We start from the raw sequence: 24074 nt of genomic DNA on the forward strand, positions 1-24074 counted from the left end.
CTGTGAGCCGGAACTACTTTCTTACCTGGGTGGGGCAAGCTCCACTCCCTGGATACAACACTGGAACTCTTCTGGAACAGGAACTCTTTTCTTACCTAGGCGGGGCCATGGAGGAAGACGCCTCATCACTCCAAGGCTATTTAAACCACACCCGATTGATGAAACCTGCTTCGCGTTATTCTGCATCTGCAGCAGAACGCTCACCGAGTCTGTTCCAGCTTTTCTTCTTTCCGATCCTGAACCTGCAAGAACAATACTTACTATTCCTGTATCCAGCCTTCAGTATCACCTGCAAAGACAAGAAACAACAGGTTAGCACGGCAACCTTCACACGCAGGGCTTCCCTCACCTGATCCATTGGCAGTTACCATCTCTTCACGCTTCTCCTCCGCCTGTGAAGACAAAAGCATAGTTATTCCTGTGTGGAATTACTTACCGGCACTCCGCGAATTCCGGTTTTCTTCAACGCTGCAATCCTGCACCTGAAAGACAAAAGAAGAGACATTAGACAGGTATTTACTTACGCGCCATCGCGCCCGCCACAATAGGACGCCTGCAAATACTCCAGCGTTTTCAAGCGTCTCTTCAGCACGAACTCACAGCTGCAAGGGAAAAGAGATAGTTAGAGCGCTTGCATTTACTTACGCATTTCCAAGCGCTTCATTCCAAGGCTCTGGCTCCAACTTCGGCTCTTCACACCATCTTCTATCTCAAGAGCCCTGCAAGACAAATAACAGAGCCCTGTTCCATATTAACGTGCCCAAGCACCTAAAGACTGTAAGGACTAACAAGGTGTCCGGAAACTCACCGTTCGTGCAGTTAACGACGGTAGCAATCCTCTGATGTCAAGAGGCCTACGTTTCATCCAGTGAAGGAACTGGCAACGGCACCCTGCATCAGACGCAGATGGAGAGTCCAGCATTCACCTATCTAAGGTGAGCACGTTGACCTTGGGGCTCTACGGAGAAGCTAGGAAGGGAAAGAGAGAGACACCCGACAACCCAGATCTTTAACCCCATATTCTTTCACCTGCAGAAATTTCACTCTTCGAGTTCGACACAGAGTGCGAAGAGGCTCAGCCCTGGAAGCCAATCGAGTCCTGCACTTCACTTTTCGAGTCACAGATACCATCCTGCCAAGACCAGCGCCTCCGTGGGAATCAGGTGAGCGTTACATGGCCTTAGTTTCCTTCTACATTCATCATACTGTAGATTTTAGATGGAAGAGTGAGAGTTTTAATTGCCCATCCATATCACGTTTCAACTATAGGAGAAAGTTAGGTGGAAATAAGTTTTGAGAAAATAGCATGTATTTTTTTGTCTGCAACATTTATCAGAGCTACTGACCTTAGTAGTCTATTTTAATCCTCATGCTACGGTTGATGGGTGCTGAGAAAGAAAGAGTCCGTATACTGGATCCGTGAGTGCAAAACTCATTCAGATGTTAAATCACAATCAGGTTAAGTTTCTCCCGAAAGCGGAAAGTTACATAGAGTTAGGAGAATAGCAAATGAATCCTCTTACCCCAGTGGGCCAGCCATTCTAAAAAGGCTTCAAATAGTAGCTGCTCATCATGGGGTCCTAGACCACGGAGCTTTCTTGGCTTCACTCAACTGTATACTCAGTACTAACTGCTGCTTGATCCCGGTGTCTTCCCAGCTTCTCCTCACTCTATATTTAACAAATACATTTAGTCCCATGCATTTACCCTATGTAACTTTTATCTGTATGCAGACAATTACTCTGATTGTGATGTAACATCTGAACGAGTTGAACAATGATCAACTATAGAAATAGACTACTAAGGTCAGTAGCTCTAATAAACTATGCAGTCACAAAATACTATCTATTCAGTCGAATATACTTACCCTATGTAATTTTCCTCTGTAGTTAGAAACTTAACCTGATTGTGATTCAACATCTGAATGAGCCTTACACCTATGGATCCAGTGTACAGACCCTTTCTTTCCCAGCACCCATCAACCGTAGCATGAGGATTAAAATAGAATACTAAGGTAAGTAGCTGTTTTAAATGTTGCAGATAATAAAATACATACTATTTCTCAAAACTTAGTTCCACTTAACTTTCTCCTATAGTTGGAACATAATGTATAGGAGGTACCGACAACTGAATGCAGTGGGGGCAGTCCCCCACCCCATTTAAACTAGGCATAGAAATCCGTGTGGGGTGATCTAGGCCTTCAAAAATGCAAAAAACTGAAATCATAGTGCTTAAAAACGTGAGTGCTTTAAATTGTGTTGTGTTTATAAAATCATAAATGTTTTAAATGCTTTAAATCATGAATGTTGTATTGAGAAGCGCAGGATATAGAAATGTACTATAAAAACTTCGGGTAGAAAATAACCTAGTGTTTAAATATGACCAGACATAAACAAATTCATTATTTTGTATGATAGCCACCCCTTTAATTCAAACCGTGCCTTTAATGACCAATAGAAGGTATTTAATGAAGCTCATCTTTGCAGACAGTGTTGAAATGAGTCAGCCTCCTGTTCGAAAAAGTTTCAAGGCCACAGAGCCCATATCTTGCCAATGCTCCCTGCGGAATCACATAATAGTCTGGGAACAGACAGCTAACGATGCCGTGTCTGGGTTTCTTAGCAAAAGGACACAGCTGCATGACCAAATAAGGGTCGCTCAACCGGGAAATCCAGTGGTGAGTGCCCAAATGTATCTCAAATAGAAGGTTATTCTCATTCTCAGAATATGTATTTAAACAGCTCCATCTTCAGCACAGGGGCTGAGTTCCTGTACTTGACAATGATGCATTGTGCGTGTCAGTCTGGCATGAATAAACCTGATGTCCCTGAACAAAGCCTGTCTCCGTCTCATGGTATGCTGTTTGAGTATTTTTCTGAGTGTCGAGAGCCCAGCAGAGCCTTGCAGAGCCAGCAGAGCCTAGCAGAGCCCAGCAGAGGTGCAGAGGAGCAAAAGGGGGGTCCCAGGACCCCGAAAAATATGGCGAGCCAGCCAGGAGGGATAGGATGATGAATGACCATCTCTTCAAGCCCAAAAGAACCTGGACATTCAAGATTAAGGTGAGCTGTACTGTTCTGCCTAAAATAAAAGTGGAGTAAAGGGAGCAGGAAATAAGATGGGGAGAGGGCAGTCTGCAGCTGCCCTAGCCAATAGAAAAGAAGGGACAGGGAGGCAGAACAGTATGGCAGAAGGGGACTATATGTATATTTGGCAACTTTTCAGGGAAAAATCCAAGAAACATAAAATGAGTGGAAAATGTGGAGGTCTTCAAAAATCATTAATTATTTATTTAAAATCCATATTCAGGAGAAAGCAAATCCAGAGTCATTTTTTCAGATTTTCAAGAAAAAATTACAAATCACTTTTGAAAGAAAAAAAATGTTTTTTTTAGTGTAACATAAGTAGTTTTTAGAAAAAGTAACAGAGAATAGACATTAACTCAAAAAACGTTGAGCGTTAAGGAGTTATGAAGAAATATTGTCTTGAGGGAGGCCAAGCAATAGAGAGAAACCGGAAGGATACCCGAGAATAAGGAGAGATACCGGGAGGATACCCAAGAATGGACAGAGATACCGGGAGAATACCCGAGAATAGAGAGATTAACGGGAGGAATCCCAAGAAGAGAGAGAGATACTGGGAGGATACCCGAGAAGAGAGAGAGATACTGGGAGGATACCCGAGAGATAGAGAGAAGAGTATATGCCCAGATACCTAGGTTTTAATATAGCGCTAGAAGAAGCCTGCATTTAAAGTTCTGAATTAAATAGGACGACGTAGACGACCAGAATCGATTACAAGCGATCTGAAAGAAATGGGCTTACATTCCATGTCGGAATTTTAATAAGGGCATGATGCATCCGAGAGAGATAGCATAAGAGGTGCACATATATGTGGCTAGCCGAGTTTGTTTGGTTTTTGTTATATGTCATGTTGTTTGTTAGATTTCGTTTTACGTGCCATATTGTTTGTGTGCACTGTATGATATTGTTTATGACAAAAAATGTATTTTCAAGATTTTCTAAAAACTTGGCTTTTAGCCAAAATTTTAAAGTGCTCAAGAAAACAAAAATCAGATGACTAGATACTATAATTCAAAGTGAACAGAATCGTAGTGGTCCCACTTCAAAAGAGGCAAGCATGTCTGAAATAAATGAAAAAGAACTTCCCCTTTTAAGCCATTATAAATAAATGAAAGCTAGCAACTACAGAGTTAAATGTTTGACTTCCTAACACTAGGCAAGATATTTAATGAATTGCGTCAGGAACAATAGAGGTTTGCATTCAAATAACTGAGTTACAGTGATTTAGAGAAGTGCTGTCGTACATGAGCGCGCTGAAACGGTGCACAGTTGAAGACAGAATGAGAGGTCAGGGCTTTAGAAACTTTGTGTGAACAGAGAATCGCGTTGGATTTACTGTGATTTATGGTTAAGAAATTTAACTGTGAAAATGTGAAGTGCGCAGTGCTAAAGATATTTGACTGTTGAAGCAAGGAATGAGTTAATGATTTTCAGATAAGGAGCGCGGTATTGTGAAATTCCAGTCTAGTTGTGTTTCTGGAACTAAGCGTATCTTTAGCAAATTAATTATAAGTGTAGACACGATTATCTTGTAGATTGAAAAAGCTGTTTTCCTGGAACACTAGGCAGAAGGAAAAAAATGATGTCATGTTTAAGGCTTGTGTTTTTGGTTAAAGAAAAATGCAGTGTTTAAAAACTCAGTTGGCATTTTGTTTATAAATTGAAAAGCATGTGAATATAAAGTTAGTGAAAACTGCCTAAGAGTGCACAGTTGAGAGACATATGAGATTTAAACAGTGCTGTTATGTGTAGAATGCAACTAAGGTAATGTGTTAATGGATTGTATTTGGACCAAGCACAAGCAAATACAGAAATATATGAGACAAACATAATAAGGAACATTGTGATTTTTAAAGTAGGCAAACTGCCACACGAATAGCAATTATGTTTTCATTTTTCTCAGAAGCAAGGATTGAGATAAAAAACACAAGAGCCAGACGAAGGGGCAATAGACAGGAATGCACAATGTCGGCCTTGAGATAACATTGCAGAGTTCAGGAAATTGGCCCATCTTGAAGGAATGCAAAATGCGCATCGCAAGCCACATTTTTATCACGTACAAACAAGTGCATTACAGACAGGCTTCAGTTATCAAAAGCATGTGCCAAATGCAGATTATAGATGTGAAGGGTTTTGTTTTCTAAGCATTTTTGAACATTATGAAATACCTGCAAACACTTGAAAGCACAATAGTTTTGGAAGCATTTATAAGTGCGGTTATCCGAGCATGTCAGATGCGGACAGTATGCTCCTAGTGTATAGCTGACCCATTGAGAAAGGGCCTTTGATGGAGGATTTGATTCTGAGTAATCCAGTATGAGGGCTCCTAGAACCTTGAATATGTCTGCCATCCATTGTGGGACCCATTAAAATAGTGTTCCAAACCAGCTGTCATCATCCACTTCGTCAGTTTCGTTGATCATCTGGTTCTGCAGGTTTGTCAGCATACTTATGGCTTCTGTTAAGGTTCCATTTTCTTCATCATGCGAAGGTATAAATGTGCAACATGATTCTCTGATTTTTGTGCAAACACCTCCATCCATCGCGGTGATCATGTCAAGTACATATCTGTTCTGGAGGGTCATCAATCGAATTGCTCTCAGCTCTTCTTTGATCACGTTGAATCCTTTTATGGTGGTGTTGATGGTCTGCAATAACTCCCATCTGGTTATCTGCTACCATTTAGTATTTGCTCCGACTTGGATGTGTGGCAGGAGCAGTGTTGTGAATACTGTTGAGGTGAGGCTGAACAGCCTGTGTTTGTACGGGATTGCATTCCATTATTAAGGACTCTGCACTTGATCTGGCCCCCATTCATCACAGCCTTCATTAACTCCTCCTTTAAAACAGGTATTGTACCCGACAATCTGAAGGACGCTTGGGTGATCCCACTGCTTAAAAAACCATCCCTAGACCCAAGCATACCCACCAACTTCAGACCTATAACCACTGTCCCGTTTCTGCTTAAGATCTTAGACCGTGCAGCATACCTCCAGATCCAAGATTACTTGGAATCTAACAATCTTCTAGGTCTACGACAATCTGGATTTCGTCCCAGACATGGGACTAAAACGGCATTGATAGACCTAAAAACCCAAATTGAGGTATTAAAGGACAAGGGCAATCTAGCAATGCTACTTCTCCTCGACCTCTCTGCAGCATTTGATCTGGTCAACCACCAGATTCTATGCAGGCATCTCCATTCTGCCGCCCACTTCTCAACCTCAGCCACGGCCTGGATCAAATCCTTTCTGAGTAATAGATCCATGAGGGTCTTTGCCCTGACTGCAGCCGCGGACCCATCTCCAATTCACTGCGGCATTCCTCAGGGATCTGCGTGTCACATACACTTTATAACATTTTCACGAAACCACTCTTTGATGTGCTTGACTATCTGGGTGTCTCCTACACTAACTATGCGGACGACACCCAGCTACTCATTCCCATCACTGGTGACTATCTAGTTGACACCAATGTCCTTAACAACGTCTACTTGGTCATCCAAGCTTGGATGGCCCAACACCAGCTATGCCTAAATGACGACAAGACGGAGCTCCTCATCCTAGGCACCTCACAACGCCTCAGCAAACTAGAGCCCTCCTATCAGTCATTTGTCATAGACGGTAACACTATACGTGTCTCAAAAGACCCTAAAACCTTAAGTATTTACCTTGATGCCACCCTATCCTTATCTCGACAAATAAATGCAGTTAGATCTGCATCTGCATACACTTGTAAACTCAATGCAGCCTGCAGACCGTTTCTTACCACTCCCAACAGTGTCACACTAGCCATGACCCTCATTATGGCCAAAATTTACTATTGTAGTGCCCTTTACTTAGGCACCAGCCAAGAGAACCTGAATAAACTTCAAACAACTCAGAATAACGCTATTAGACCCGCCTTAAACATCCCTTGTAACCACCACATCTCCGAATCCAGAACCAACCTAAAGTGGCTACCTGTCAAGCAGAGAATCTCACTAAAAACACTTGCCCTCATGCACAAATGTCTGGCCAACAAGGCCCCCATCTACCTCTGCAGCCGGCTGTCCCGCCACTCGACATCTCGACCTCTAAGAACCGCCCAGACCCACTGTCTATCGATCCCCAGGTTCAAACTCCGAAAAGCCAGGGGCACTAGCTTCCCTGTCCTACTAGCATCCAAGCTATGGAACTCACTCCCCGTTACAATCAGATCTGAAGACGCATTTAACACATTCAAGTCCAAAGCCAAATCATGGCTCTTCAACCAGCACTAAGACTTGTCCTTGTCTTACATACTCTGGCCCACTGACTTGCCTACTACTAGTGGACGCACCTGTTGTTATGGCCCTGTCATGCCTTCATCGGCTTTGTAATTTATGTATATAGAATTGCTTGTTTATTTACTGTCTATAATTGTTATGTATGTATATATGCTCTGTATGTAACTTTGCACAAATTGCGCCCTGAGGCCTCCGGGCCTGTTGGTTGCGCGTTATAAATAAATAAATACAATACAATGGGATATTGTCGTGCTCTTGGTAAAATTGCTCCTGGCTTCAGTTTGATTTTCACTTCTCCTACCCCTTTCAGGAGGCCTACGTCATAGGGTCCTGTAGTCCATACTGAGACAGGCACCTGGGTCATATCGTCATCAAAGTATGCGGGACGGATCACCGCCAACATCATTCTCTGTGGCACTTCTCGTTTGATCATTTTGACCTAGAATATGAGACTTACTTCCACCCTCGTCTCTTCTAAGTCAGGGTGTTCTTCGAACAGATCGTCATCGGTGACGTCAGTCACTCGATAACCCTCAATGGTGATAATCGCACACCATTGTCTGCCTTTGTCATCGAACCCTTCGACCAATGCCACTTTCCCTCGTACTGCTTCAATATGTATCATCAGGGGAAGTACTTGTCCCCCTTCTTCATGCATAGATATTCTTGGTCTGAATAGAAACTCGTCAGGGGTTCTCATGGTCCTATCTGCAAGACCTGGCAATCCCGCCATAAGCACGCGTATGCCATATGCGAAGACTTCTGATTCTAACGGTATAGCCCTCATGGCAATGCGTCTGGAGTATGCTCTGATAATTTCACACACGTTCGAATAATGCATTCCTGGAGTGGAGCATACTATGCCCTCCTCTGTGAACGAGATTGTCATATTCAATTTTGTCATTAAGTCTCGACCCAAAATGTTCATTGGGGTCTGACGTGAATATAATAAAGGCACGTTCATTTCACACTCTCCTACGGAGACTGGGAGTGCGTCTGTAAAGGGAACTTGACTGTGAGCTCCTGTGAAACTCTGAGTGTCTATGGCCTGGCCGGACAAGGAAAACTTGCCTTCTTGTATGCACGAGCGTGTTGCACCAGTGTCAACTAAGAAAGAATATTCATTCCCCCCTAGGACGACATTCACCCTTGGTTCCCTGTTAGGGTCTGGTGTCACTGATAGGATAGAACACATCAGGTTTCCCAGTGAGCTGTCCTAGTTCATATATAAGTTCGGTCCACTGTATACTTGTGGATTTTCTCCATTCCCAAGGTTGTCTCCCCTTCCCGGGTTTGCGCCCTGACACATTTGCGGTGGTACCTGTTGAGATTGCCCTTGTGGCGGGTTCCCCACACTCGGGGGTTGAACCCCTTGTTGCACACCTTGCTGCAAGTCTGGTGCTTGCTGGTGCACTGTGTGATTCTGTGCACCACCCTGTTGTGGGATAGCAGTCTGATTCACCATGCCTGCTCCCATTCGTTGTCCATTTTGCCACGTGCCTTGGCTTCTGCACGAGCGCGCCATATGCCCTGTTATACCACACAGCCAACATACTGGCGGTGGTCGGGCTATCTGTTCATTTGAGATATCTGGACTGCCCATCTGCATATTTTGAAAGCCTCCTTGATTACTCTGGAAACCTCCCTGATTACTCTGCCATCCTCTTCCTCTAACTCCCCTTCCCCTCGGGTAAAACCCTGCGTTACCCTGGTTGTTCTGCGGTGGGTTAGTGGCCTGTTGTACGTTCGGTTCAGCTGGGCTTGTCCGCATGGCTCCCTCGAGAGCATACTTTGATAATTTCTTTTGCACCAGCTTTGCTTCCTCACCCTTACGAGTTGCCTCCTTTTTCCGATTCTTTTCTTGAAACAATCTACATTAATGTGCAATAGTCAACTGTATTTCGGCCCACAGTTTAGCTTCTACTTGAGCTGTTTCTGCAACGGTTCTGGCAACCCTTGGCACAATATATGGTAGAGTACAGGGATAGATTTCATCCAAGATTCATGCATTTCGAGCACCCATGCGTCTTTTAAGTTCTGGATATAAATCAACGGATCTTCAGAGTCCTTCATTTTCCGAGTCATTATAGCTCCCATATCGGAAGTGTCAGGGTACAACACCCATAGAGCTTTCCACACTGCTGCTCTAAAGTTATTAAATGGCGCTCCGTCATGGGTAGTGTTAATTATGGTTACACCAGGGTACCCTGCTCGTTTCCACACATCGTCTGATCTCTCACCAAGTATAGCGATTAGGAGGCCCTTAGTGTCTCCTATAGCTAACGTGACACCCACTGTCATCTTTTCTAACTCATGTATCCACTTCCCAGCTCCAGATGTCAGCATTGGAAGCTTGTTTTTCAGGTTCTCTCGGTCCATGTGTGGCCATGGAATATAGTGTGATCACACTCCTTCTTTTTCTAGCAGAGGGAATTGGAATGCGCAATGTTCCTTCTCTTTCCCGATGGCTCTCCTGTCTATCGCCGGGTCACATTCCCGCATCGCCGTCTACCTGGCAATGTCCTCAATCTGTCTACATAGGCGGGTGCTGACACCCCCCTCTGACCGTGGGGTGTTCCCACATGTGGGTCAGGCTGCGCGGCAGACTCTGATGTCCTGGGTGCGGACTCGCTAGCATCTGACCATCGTACCCCTTTGTCCCTTGGGAGCCTCTTTTCGTGCCGTCTCCCTTCTTCATTTGTCTCGTTTTCTGTTTCCCCTTCGGAGTCGGACATTGATTGTTCCGAATTCACACAACTCCTTGCATCTTCGTCGCTCTTACAAATTTCTAGCCTGTCCAGGGACAGTCTCCTGCTCCTAGTGGGTGACATCCTCTGTGTCATACAGCTGAGTGCTTTCCAAGCGCTCATCTTCCCTTCCCCCTTGGGATATCGGCTCCAACCCCATTTCATCATATATTTTATCGATCGTATCCCCGATGCTTCTGGTGTCGAAGTCATCTTCGATATTCGTCCCACTCGTGCCTGGTACTGAATCGTATGCAGGAAAGATTTCTTCAATGTCTTCCCATTCTACAACAGGATTGGGTTTTTTAACTTCCCGCTCCAAATATTCAAGTTCGTGTGCCCTCTGTCTACGCTTACATTCCATAACATCATCGACTTCCTTGCGCTTCCTCGCTTCTTCTCTAGTCTTATCTTCTTCTCTCCTTCTCTTCTTCTTTCATTTCTGCATTCATTTGCCCTTCTAACTTCCTAATCTTCCTGTCTGCTTATTTTCTTTTCACATACTCTTTGCTCTTCTTCCAACCTTTGCAGGTTCTGTCTGTACTGCTCATAGGCTGCGCATTGTTTGCAACTGAGCGTTTTCCTTGCTCTTTGCGATATAGCTGTTCTCGCCTCACCCTATCTTTCTTTTTTATTCTCTCTTCCCTCATTTCCTTTTCTTTCTCCTTTTCCCTTCTCTGTGCCTCATCAGACTTCTCTCTCGGTCTCACATCATCACTTCCTCTACCATCAAGTTTCAACAATATCTGTCCTCCCATCCATTCGTCCTTTGCGAATGCTATCTCATCGATTCTGTCTTCACTTCCTTTCCATTTCTTTCCCTCTATCTCTTTATCGAGAGGTGCAATAATCTGTGCCTGATCCTTCCTTTCATCATCGTGTCTCTCCTTGTCCCTCGGGACTGCGGAAGTAATATTAATTCCCTGATCCTTCCCCTTAGTTTCGTTACTACTGTATGTAGGTGACTCATATGCAGGGTTACTATACCCCGTAGCTGCCTTGAGCTCTCTTAGCGGGTAGAGTCCCTCTGACTTACTTCCCTCGATCTCTGGCTCAGGCGGAGCTGGTGGCACGGTAGGCGTCTCACCCTCCTCCATGCATACGTTTAATATCCAGTCTTTGGGAGGCTCTTCCTCCTTTGGCTGTTCAAACATTTTCCAAAGTCCTAGAACAGCGAGGCGTTTCTCTAGTTTCTTGCCTGTATATGTGGCATGTAGATAAGTCATCATATGTTGTAAAACGGCTTTGGATAGGGATCCGTTCTGTGGCCACGGCATAATCATCTTGTGGGCGGTACCCTTAACCCACTTGGTGCTATATTTCTTAAGCTTGAATGCATGTTTAGGCAGTTGCTTACATAAGTGAGCGAGTGGAGTAATCTCCTCCATGCTTGACTCTGTCTCTAGCAATATTTTCATGCAATTTCAATACTCCCAACAATATGAGCGAGCACCAAATACCACAAGCTCCAATCCAATCTTTCCCGCCAAATTTTATATCATCAATTTACTCAAGAACATCAATCCGTGTGCGATTCCCTCTCAATTACAGAATCGCGTAAAACCTAAAACTTTGTTTCAAACAATCAATGATACACAATTCTTTACATGTGACATACAAAAGAACACGTACAATAGACACTTGACAGACTAGACAGACACCAGCTGGACACATACATCTCTGCCTTCTAATCAATACCCCGTCATGGGGTGTAAACGAACCCCCTTAACAACGTCTTTAAACGTGGTCGTATCCTAATCGTCCCCTATTCTGTGGGCTCTGAGTTCACGTTTCTTCTGACCGCTATATTAAAGCACAGGAACAAGGCAAATCCTTTTACTTTTTATCTCAGGTATCTTTCCTGGTATCCTCTGTTTTTCTCTCGGGTGTCTATCCCGGTAACCTCTGTTTTATCTCGGGTGTCTACCCCGGTACCCTGTGTTTTTCTCTCGGGTGTCTATCCCGGTAACCTCTGTTTTCTCTATTATACTCGAGTCATTATCCCCATATATATATATATATATATATATATATATATATATATATATATATATATATATATATATATATATATATATATATATATATATATATTCTTCTCTACTTCTGGCTATTTTGTTTTCTCCGCCAACCTCTATTACCTTTTCCCTTACTTGTTTTAATGCCTATAAGACATTTGCCAAAGTATTGAATTTTTTGGTTCACTCTCCGCTCGCATGGTTCCTCTCTGGATCTTCGGGATCACTGTCATTCCTTTACCACCTCCTTCGGTCTTTTCGTCCAATCGGCTGCCCGTAGGAATGAGAAGGTTTATGTTCTGTAAGGCAGGTTCCTTCAGACCCACTGCAGTTTTTGATGGACTTACACTATCATTGTCCACGGGAAGCTTCTCAGTCTACTCAGCCGAATGGCGAAGGACTTGTGATATTGCCGAAGATAGAGTTACTTCACGTCGGCGGTCAATAGGTGGCTTATCAATAATCGATATTTACTAATTGATGGTCATAACCATCCTCTGCTACCAAGTGTACAGGAGGGCAACCTCTAACGGGCCCATGGGATCAGAGCTCACCGTCAAGTACTTTTGAGACGAGATAGCTGCATCTGGAGGAGGATGGGGTGCAAGATTCTCTTACTCCAACACAAATCAATAAGGACAAGTCAATGGTTTGGCAAAGGGAAGTCCGTTTAATGACAAGTACAAAAAACAGGGAAACAAATGGAAATCATCAGTGATGCGATCGTCTGTCTCGCTTCAACTTCCAAATTCTTCATTCAGACAGCAATAGTTATAGAACATTCTCGTCATCATTGACGTGTAACACTCAAAGTTTGCCATGCAATTCTATTGGTTGGGAAAGGTAACTTATGTATAGGTGCTATATCTGTATATGGTAACAGAGCGTGAGGATTGGATAACTCTTATCGGGTGGGCATCTATGACCATCCCTCTACATCACTCGTGATAGACATCACTACAAGAAAGACAACTTATTGGTTCTACTAGGTATAGGACCCTAGATTATTTGGTCCATTGTGATTGGGTGGGTTACACCCTTAGGCATAAATCTCCACTTTAATTAGCAGCATGAAGAATGGACACCGAGGTGCCTTGTGCCCCAAGATTCATCCTGCCTCCCTTCCATCAATCAGTACTTTAGAGCTATGTGTCAATTAGTTGGCTGAGGATGGCCTCGAAACTGTTGCTTCTTATCAGGAACAGTTATGGCATCCCCGGGTTCTGGGTGACATCAGACGTTGGTACCTCTTCGCGCTTGGCTGGTCACGTGTATGCTCACCATGAATCTGCTTCATTTTCCTGCTTTTCGTGTATTTGATTCTTCCGAAGCCTCACCACCTGCCTGGGGCCTCCTTATCTCGGCCTTCACTGGCTGGCTGCTATGCTCTGAAGTTTCGATTGTTCGAGGTTGCCGCTCTCCTCCCTTCTTGGAGTTGACCTCGAATTCCCAGGCATGAGCTGCTTTGTGCTCAGTTTCAATTCCGCTCCTTCTGTCTGGCTTTAGCTGGAATATGAATCTAGGCCTGTTTGGCCCCTTGTAGCCTGAGCTTGATTCTGTTTTTACAAAATGGAGTCGCACTTGCACAGTGTGCTTCAATGAGGTAGATATATAATTGCCGCTTGCCGCTCTATTCTCCTACTAAGCAATGCAAGCAGTATCGTTTCCTTAGCTTCTTGCGTTCCAAGTCTATTTACAGGCGTTAGCTGGTTGAATACTTCCATCTTGTTTCACAGCTAGGTTTCCTTACGTTTCTTTATATATCGACATTGTTTCTTCTTATAAGTCTACATCATCATTCTTTACATTTCGTCCTTGTGTGTCATCTTTTGATCGTCGTTCATGTTCATCTGTACGTCTGTCCGGGCTCTTATGTTGTCACCATTTGCCTTCCATTAAGGCTCTTTGGGTCTCTTCGGGGACAGTCTGTAAGTAGCCTTCGTTTTGTGTCAGCTGCTGGTACGGTTGTCTCAGTGGATACCGAGCTGCCCAGGGTTGTCTGGTTATAGGCAATTCACCAGGTATTGCTCTTCTGATGGGCGCTGGGCAGAATCCCAGAGCTGCTCTCTGTTGGCTCATTTGTTCCTCATACACCACATACCTTGGCGTGCATGTTCCTGGTACTTCAAAATGTGGGGCTGGGGTGCAGGCCATGTCTGGGACCTCCTCTACAGTAGCATTTAGCCATCTTAGCTATTCATCGTGGTGAGATCACAAAGGGGCTTGGTTGAACAAGAAGGTTTTCAGCATTTTCAGGAAGGCAGTGTAGGGTTTTTCATTTCCTAGTGCTGTGGGAAGTGCATTAGAGCTTTTAGGAGCCAGGTATTGAAAGCTGGAACCCCCAGCTGTGGTTCTTTTAAAGCAGGCACCTATATTGGACTAACCAGTGAGACCTGATGGGTCTGGTGAATCAATGAGAGTGACCCTCTCTGATAAGTATGAAGGAGCGTCGACAAAAAGGCATCTTTAAGTGATGACCATGGGTCTGAAAAGGATGCGTTCATTTACTGATAGCCAGTGTGCTTCTTTCCTAGCCTATGAGAGGCTTCCTTATGGGGATATTCATTATCGCCCGAGAGGCATTATTCTGTGTGACTTATAATTTGTTGAGGTTTTGGGCATGGATGCCCAGGAAAAGGGCATTGCAGTAATCCAGTAATGGTGCCCACTGTATTATTGGCAATGAATAGGCATTTCCTTGTAGAGAGGAACGCTTAAACGCATGGATAACCTTTTATGTATTTATTTACTAGAATTTATAGAGCACACAGCAGCTCTTAGGCATCGTGGTACTGTTACAAAGAAGAGACTTGCAGGTTACAAAGAAAGTGCAATACATAGTGGTTGCATGCCACAGCTTCACTTGAGGTTATAGGACAAAAAATATACAGTTACAGTGGAATAGTTACATGTTTAGCTTACATTGGATACAGTAGAAGTCGAGTAAATACATGGCATAGTGGTTAATTAAGCAGCAGGGGGAATATTTACAGATCCTGCTTGGAGAACTAGTAGGGTTAGTTGAACAGGGTAGTTTTTTAGGGTTTCGCGAAAAATGAGGAGGGATGGTTGTGCTCTAAGTTCGCTAGGGAGAGCATTCCATAGTTTGGGAGCTATGTGGGGGAAGCCTAGACCTCCGGCATTAGCCCTTTTGATTAGTGGGATTTGCAGTTGAGTGACATAGTGACTTCTTTTTGGGTCAGGCTGAACTGACTCTATTGATAGCATCAGTTAGATATGCTGCTGCTGTGTGACTCATGCATTTGTGCGTGATGGTTAGGATTTTGAAATTAACCGAGCAGCTCGCCTGGCTTGAGTAATGTGTACTCTTTTGAGAATGCTGAGAGCTGCATGCAGCATTGCTAAGCACTATTTAGAGCCTGTTAAGATTTGTGTTAAGTTGCCTGCAAGGATGGGAGTGTAGTAGTCCAACGTAACTCCGATAATGGCACAGGCGATGAATAAGCAGTTTTGTGGGGAAAGGAAAGGTTTGATGGCATTAATGAGCTTGGTAGTGAGGCTGAGACAATGGCACTTAATGATAAGTGTAATGGAAGAGGTTATAGCATTTAACCTGGTGTGACATGGACAGGGTTGAGTCAAGGAACACTCCTTAGGGTTGTTTTACAGCTACAGAGACGGTGTTGGGATTGAAACCTTCTTGGCTTGGCTGGTGAACGTCATGAGAAACGACGTAAGTGGTTCTACACAGTCTTTTAAACTAGCGTACAGGCAGGGGCAGGCATCGTCTTTGCAGCTGAATGGTCTTATTCTATTCATGATCTCTATTACTTCTGATTTAGAAATTTCTCTGAAGTTGAAAGGTGTTATTGGTCCTTTGTGACCTCTTTTTTCAGGGAGTTTGAGGATAGCAATGTACTGAATGAGGGTTTTTGGAGTGCTCTTAAAATTTCTTTTACAGGAGTTCTATCTTGTGTATTAGGACAGACTGGTGTTGCACCAGGGTTGGTCTTTTATGATTTCTTGAGGCCTTGGCGGCTGGCATGGAGAAAATTCTTTGAAAAATAATAAAAACGTTTTGATTCAGAACTAACAGTTGAGAGTCTGTTATTATAGGATCCAGATGGTTGAGGAAACGATTGGATGACGAAGCCTAAAAGCACGATGATGTTGTTTAGGTTATCAAGGAAAGCATGTTTTGTTTATTTTTAGACATGCACCATTTAGATATGGGCATAATTCTGAAGGCATGAAAAAGGGAGAAGGCCGATGAGATGGTTTTGGTAAAAAGAAAAGGATTTTTTTTATTGTGGCAAAAGCGCGGTTATATGGACAGCTGCGTGACCGAGTGGAAAAACGATGAAAAAATATTTAATAAATTCAGGCGCAGGCCATGAACATTTATGAAGAAGAGGAGGAGACAGATGACCTCCATGTAATCAGAGGCAGCCATAAAGTAGGCAAACATGGCGAAAGATTAAGGAGCAAACAAATGAAATAAGAATCATGAAGGATAGTAATGGTTCAGATAAAAGGATTTAGGTTACACAATGTCATAGATGACAGTACAGACATGCAGGGCTTAATGGAGTATAAAGTGGTACTTTCCTTAAAGCATCACACAGTAAAAAGAAAGGAAGTATGTTCTAGTATACATCACAAAAATGAAACGAGTACTCAATATAAATGAAAAACGATTAGAAAAATGATTTAAAACATTAGGTGGACTTTGGGCCTTTTTGGCACAAGACCAAAAAAATGAATAGGGAAAGATGAAAATGATTGATTATCTTAAATAAAAAAGGAATAAAAGAGAAATTGAAGGAGGGAACAATTGGACAAATGAATTAAGGGATAGGGAATAAACTCAGAAGCATAAAATGGGCAAAAAATCAAAACATTGAAAACAAATAGCACTGATGAAAAATCTTGGCTGACAATAAAAAATAGTGTAGAGTAATAAAAGATATCAGTAACCATGGAGAATGAGAAAAAGGGTATGGTTGCCCAAAAATTGGGTCAACCAAACAAGGAAGATTGTGCACAAAGACAATTTAAGAAAATACATTGAGGTAAGTAAAAAACATTTATTTTTAGTGCCTGTAACGATTTTGATTTATGTTACAGATGAAAGTCGTGGAACTTGCACTGAAGCATGAGAAATGTCTGCATGGCCTTAATTAGGGAGAAAAAGAAAAAAGGTAAGTACTAGTTCATGCTAAAAGGGTGTGGGCACACCATTCATCGGTACTAAAAGTAAGAGGATCCAGGTGAGTAACAGGAAAAGAGGTAGTAAGAGACACAATAATGTCTTCGAGTGTGTAGCTGTTTTTCTCAAGATAGGTGCAATCAGGTGTGGAAAGAGTAGAAAATAGATGACAGCATGGCCATTTCAGACAACCGCAGAAAAAAGAAGTCAAATTGAAGGTGGGTAATTATTTTTGTGTTTATAAGGCCAAAGAAGGTTGATTTGACAGGGGTATACAATTATTTAGAATAGGCAAACAGTGTTGTGTACGATAAAAAATGGAGGCACATAGTATGAATTGATGCCATAATCTCAAAAACAGGGGTAGACTAGATTCAGTTAGGCAGGGACGGTGTGCAGCGAAACGCCTCTGTTTGTTTCAACAGAATGAAAGTAAAGCACAAGAAGGAAAGAACATGGTCCGACACAACCGGGAAAAGGATGAAGAAGCAAATAGCAGCAAGAATTACTGCTAAGGAGCAAGTATTTACAACTGGCCTGGAAGAACGTGCTGCTAAGCTGAACAGAGAACAAAGTCTAAACATTGAGTGTTATATAGGGTTATTAAAAAGTAGTTGTTTATATGCACCAACAAATAAGGGAAGGGCTGTGCATACAATGGCTGAAAGAAAATAGACAATGATCCAGAAAGCATTTTTTGTTAGCAGAAAAGGGAGGAAGGGGTTTAAGTTAGGAAGAAAACTTGACCCCCTTGCCAGTACCCGAATGACCTTTGTCTCTATTTCGATTTCATACAGACAACGGGGATCCCCAAGAACATCTTCATCTACTGTGGATGTGCCTAGAAGACAAGAAAATAAGAAGACGTCCTTCTTTAATTGTTATTTTTATTTCCTTAGGGTTGCATGTGTCACCCTCGGGAGGCAAATGTGTACCATGAAGGACTTAATGCTTAATGTTTTAAATGAAAGAACAAACCAGGTTCCAGCCGACTGACACACAGTGAATAATGTGGGTGTAGCTTGTCTAAGGGGCAGGAATGACCCATACTATGTTTTACATGAAAAATGTAAAATATAAACTTTAAAAAAAACGTGTTTTTCTAGGAGTCAGAGAAGTTGAAAAGACATGATAAACTGTAGTGTGTTTAGGAGGTAGGGTAAGATTGCTAGAATATGCAACCAAAGGGTTTTTTAAGGAATGGGTTGGTAGGAAATGTGATATTAAAAAACACATGCTTAATTTGCAAAGGAAACTATTTCAGTTTTATATTGCAGATGGACAATGAGGGACCTATATGGAGCAGGAAATGTTGGCCATCGGAGCAGAACGAGGTCATCAAGAAAATCATACAGTACCCAGAACTACAGTCAAATTTGATAAACCCTGCAGAAACTCCCCCATTCTTGTGTCCCCGGTGCACATGCGAGTGTTCCATACTCACGTGGTTATTGTGCAAAAAATTGAACTTTTTGTGAAAAAGAAAATAGACAATGGACTCCTGGCCTAAGCATCAAAAAAAGGCCTGGGAGATTGGCTGCGAAACAGCTCAAAAGAAAGGACAAAGGCGACAGGACACGGACGGTCCACAGATGCCAAACCAAGATGAGTCGAGTGGAAGATTCATCAACTGCAAGAGAATAAAAAATGAACTCTCACTCGTGGGAACAAATGTGTGGACCAGCATGATGGGAGCACATATGTTGTCTTGAGCGGGGAGAAGCAGGAAACAATGTGGACGATAAGCCGCAATATGGCAAAATGTATGAAGGGACTTATGTCTCGAAAAATTCATAACGGCTATAACATTTTCTGAAACATACAGTTAGTTTAAAATACATTGAGAAATGGAGGTGGGGTTCAAATAAAAGAAGATAAAGGAAGTTTAGGGACAGACATGTTTTTGTTTCAAAAAGGATAATGTGTTAGTATTGACAATTGTAGGATTGTGATAGAATATTTTTTAGATAAGTATCAAGGAGGGTGGACGTGGGTATGGTTGAAAGTAATTGTTTAGCAACCAATAAATTTCAAGATGGGGGAATGTAGAGGAGGTACCGACAACTGAATGCAGTGGGGGACAGCCCGCCCCCACTTAAACGAGGCATAGAAATCCATGTGGGGTGATCTAGGCCTTCAAATATGCAAAAAACTGAACTTATAGTGCTTAAAAACGTGAGTGCTTTAAATTGTGTTATGTTTATAAAATCATAAATGTGTTAACTGCTTTAAATCATGAATGATGTATTGAGAAGCGCAGGATGTCAAAATGTACTATAAAAAAATTGGATAGAAAATAACCAAGTGTTTAAATATGACCAGACATAAACAAATTCATTATGTTGTATACTAGCCACCCCTTTAATTCAAACCGTGCCTTTAATGACCAATAGAAGGTATTTAATGAAGCTCATCTTTGCAGACAGTGTTGAAATGAGTCAGCCTCCTGTACGAAAAGTTTCAAGGCCACAGAGCCCTAATCTTGCCAATGTTCCCTGCGGAATCACATAATAGTCTGGGACCAGACAGCTAACAATGCCGTGTCTGGGTTTCTTAGCAAAAGGACACAGCTGCATGACCAAATAAGGGTCGCTCAACCGGGAAATCCAGTGGCGAGTGCCAAAATGTATCTCAAATTGAAGGTTAAGCATAGAATGACTAATTGCCAGATGTGAGATTAATGTCAATGGAGAGCTTTTGCTTTGACGCGTATTTAAAAAAAGGTTGGGGCTGACTCGCATTCTCAGAATACGTATTTAAACAGCTCTGTCTGCAGCACGGGGGCTGAGTTCCTGTACTTGACAACGATGCATAGTGTGTGTCAGTCTGGCATGAATACACCTGATGTCCCTGAACAAAGCCTCTCTCCGTTTCATGGTATGCTGTCTGAGTATTTTTCTGAGTGTCGAGAGCCCAGCAGAGCCTTGCAGAGCTAGCAGAGCCCAGCAGAGCCCAGCAGAGGTGCAGAGGAGCAAAAGAGGGGTCCCAGGACCCCCAGAACAGTGAAATGGAACAGCAATTGAAACTCTCACTCTTCCATCTCAAATCTACAGTATGATGAATGTAGAAGGAAACTAAGGTCAGTACTCTTAGCGGAATGTCCCCGAGGAGAATCCGTACTTGGTTAGTTAAAGGTACAAACCACCCAGCTTTGAACTAATCTCTGACAAGCCAATTTGATAAAGAATTGCTTAACTTAGAGCATGGTCAATTCATATTAGGAATTTGAAATTGTTTCAGGGAACATGAGATTAGAGAAGTTATTGAGATATTATGAATAACCAGAAAAATACAGAAAAAACAGATAAATAGATGAATTGAAAGGTTATGTTGCTAATATTTAATACAAGTAAAATGAGATGTACAGATAATTTGATATAAGTCATAATGATTTAAAAATCATTAATTGTATGTTTTTAACTTTTTTTTCTCTAGATATAATTTTAATGTATAACTTGCCCCTGAAGAAGAGAACAATCTCAAAACGTGTTGGGCCACATGAATATTTAAAAAAATATTTTACGTCAAACATATAATGAATGGTGATACTTTTTGAATAGAACATACATTTTGATGATGAAAGATTTGTTTATATTATGTACTACATAATACCAAGACATAGACTAGACTGTTTGGCTCAGATATTGAGCTATTGAAAGTGTGTATGGCACGGGAATTCCTTAACTGGGAACTAGTTCTGTTTTAAGTTAAATGATGAAGCCAGATAAAGCAAGGAAAACTTAGACTTATTTATCTATGTTCTTAATGAAGAGGGCACACTATGTGTCATGCAGACTATTTTGAGAGACTAACTGTATTATTTTGGCACCATATAATAGAGTTTATCTATTTCTCCAACAGTATAGGGCCCTAACTAACTTGGCAGGACCTCGAAAGTCAGAGAAAGAGTAGACACTGATGTGATGTAGGTGTTCTTGACAGAAGTTGAGAACTGTCATAGTTGTGTCCAGCCAAATCAAAAATAAGCTTATCAGTTATGTGCATCAGAGAAAATTGTGGATGTAATCTATGCTTATGTGGGCTTGGTGTACACCAACTATAAAAGCAGGGGAAAGGCTAAATGTCTTTGAGTGTGTCCAGAGCATGTCTTACAACTACAGCCAATAAAGACTGCTGAGAAACTCCCAGGCGTCTGATTTTCTGTACTTCTGTCTGATCAATGAGTGTTGATAGATGCCAGATGCTTGATGGGACCCCCGGTTCTGTTGTATCCACCTGCCCATTTATTTCAATGACACCCACCACCCTCATTGTAACTACATTTACCCACATTTTTAACACACACACACACACACACACACACACACACACACACACACACACACACACACACACACACACACACACACACACACACACACACACACACACACACACACACACACACACACACACACACACACACACACACACACACACACACACACACACACACACACACACACACACACACACACACACACACACACACACACACACACACACACACACACACACACACACACACACACACACACACACACACACACACACACACACACACACACACACACACACACACACACACACACACACACTTGACCGTCAGTACATTCACCCTCACTGTAACCAACTGTAACTTTGCCCGCAGTGATTTGACTCCTATGTCCCGATTGTGATCTGCTCCGAAGTCTTCCACCGTGACTCTGCCGGCTGGGGTTTGCTGCCATGTGTATTAATGTAGTCTCTTTCCCGGTGTCCGACTGTGATTGCTGCTCAATGTCTAACTATTAGTGTGCACACAATGGTTTGCTCCTAGGTGTCCCATTGGGGCTCTGCTTTCTGAGTATTGCTCCTGGGTGTTCCAACTGTGATTTCTCCATGGAGTGAGTTCACTCAACTGTATACTCAGTACTAACTGCTGCTTGATCCCGTTGTCTTCCCGCTTTCCTTACTCAGTGCTCACTGCTGCCTGCTGCCATGTCCTTTGTTGGCTTTCCTTACTCAGTACTAACTGCTGCCTGCTCCTGTGCATCTTCCCAGCTTTACTTGGTCAGTAGTGACTGCTGCCTGCTCCCGTGTGTCTTCCCAGCTTTACTTGGTCAGTACTGATTGCTATCTGCTCTCATGTATCTTCCTGGCCTTCCTTACATGGTACTCACTGATGCCTGCTCCCGTGTGTCTTTCTAGCTTCTGTGACTCAGTACTAACTGCTGCCTGCTCACGTGTGTCTTACCGGCTTTCCTTAGCACCAACTGCTGCCTGCTCCTGTGGTCTTCCCGGCTTTCCTTACTCAGCACCAACTGCTGCCTGCTCCTGTGTGTCTTCCCAACTTGTCTTGGTCAGTACTGAGTGCTGTCTGATCCTGTATGTCTTCCTGGCTTTTCTATCTCACCACCAACTACAGCCCACGTATCTTCCTGGCCTTCCTTACGCCGTACTCACTGTTGCCTGCTCCTGTGTGCCTTTCTGGCTGTCCTTACTCGGTACTGACTGCTTCCTGCACCCGTGTGTCTTGCCAGATTCTCTTACCGAGTACTAACTGCTGCCTACTCACATATGTCTTCCTGGCTTCTCTTACTCAGTACTAACTGCTGCCTGCTCACGTGTGTCTTCCCGGCTTTTCTTACTCAGTACTAACTGCTGCCTGCTCCTGTGTGTCTTCCCAGCTTTCCTTACTCAGCACCAACTGCTGCCTGCTCCCATGCATCTTCCTGGCCTTCCTTACTCAGTACTCACTGTTGCCTGTTCCCGTGTATCTTTCTGGCTTTACTTACCTGGTACTGACTGCTGCCTGTTCCCGTGTGTCTACCCGGCTTTCCTTACTCAGCACCAACTGCTGCCTGCTCCTGTGGTCTTCCCGGCTTTCCTTACTCGGTACTGACTGCTTCCTGCACCCGTGTGTCTTGCCAGCTTCTCTTACCCAGTACTAACTGCTGCCTACTCACATATGTCTTCCTGGCTTCTCTTACTCAGTACTAACTGCTGCCTGCTCACGTGTGTCTTCCCGGCTTCTCTTACTCAGTACTAACTGCTGCCTGCTCCTGTGTATCTTCCCAGCTTTCCTTACTCAGCACCAACTGCTGCCTGCTCCCATGCATCTTCCTGGCCTTCCTTACTCAGTACTCACTGTTGCCTGTTCCCGTGTATCTTTCTGGCTTTACTTACTTGGTACTGACTGCTGCCTGTTCCCGTGTGTCTTCCTGGCTTTCCTTGCTCAGCACCAACTGCTGCCTGCTCCTGTGTGTCTTCCCAACTTTACCTGGTCAGTACTGAGTGCTTTCTGATCCTGTGTGTCTTCCCGGCTTTTCTAACTCAGCACCAACTGCTGCCCACTCAAATGTATCTTCCTGGCCTTCCTTACTCGGTACTCACTGTTGCCTGCTCCTGTGTGCCTTTCTGACTTTCCTTACTCAGTACTGACTGCTTCCTGTACCCGTGTGTCTTGCCAGCTTCTCTTACCCAGTACTAACTGCTGCCTACTCACGTGTGTCTTCCCGGCTTCTCTTACTCAGTACTAACTGCTGCCTGCTCACGTGTGTCTTCCCGGCTTCTCTTACTCAGTACTAACTGCTGCCTGCTCCTGTGTGTTTTCCCAGCTTTCCTTACTCAGCACCAACTGCTGCATGCACCCATGCATCTTCCTGGCCTTCCTTACTCAGTACTCACTGTTGCCTGTTCCTGTGTGTCTTTCTGGCTTTCCTTGCTCAGTACTGACTGCTGCCTGCTCCTGTGTGTCTTTCCGGCTTTGCTTACTCAGTACTCACTGCTGTCTTTTCTGTGTGTCTTCCC

The sequence above is a fragment of the Ambystoma mexicanum genome, chromosome 3q (assembly GCF_040938575.1).
Source record: "Ambystoma mexicanum isolate Mex_15411 chromosome 3q, UKY_AmexF1_1, whole genome shotgun sequence".
NCBI lineage: Eukaryota > Metazoa > Chordata > Amphibia > Caudata > Ambystomatidae > Ambystoma > Ambystoma mexicanum.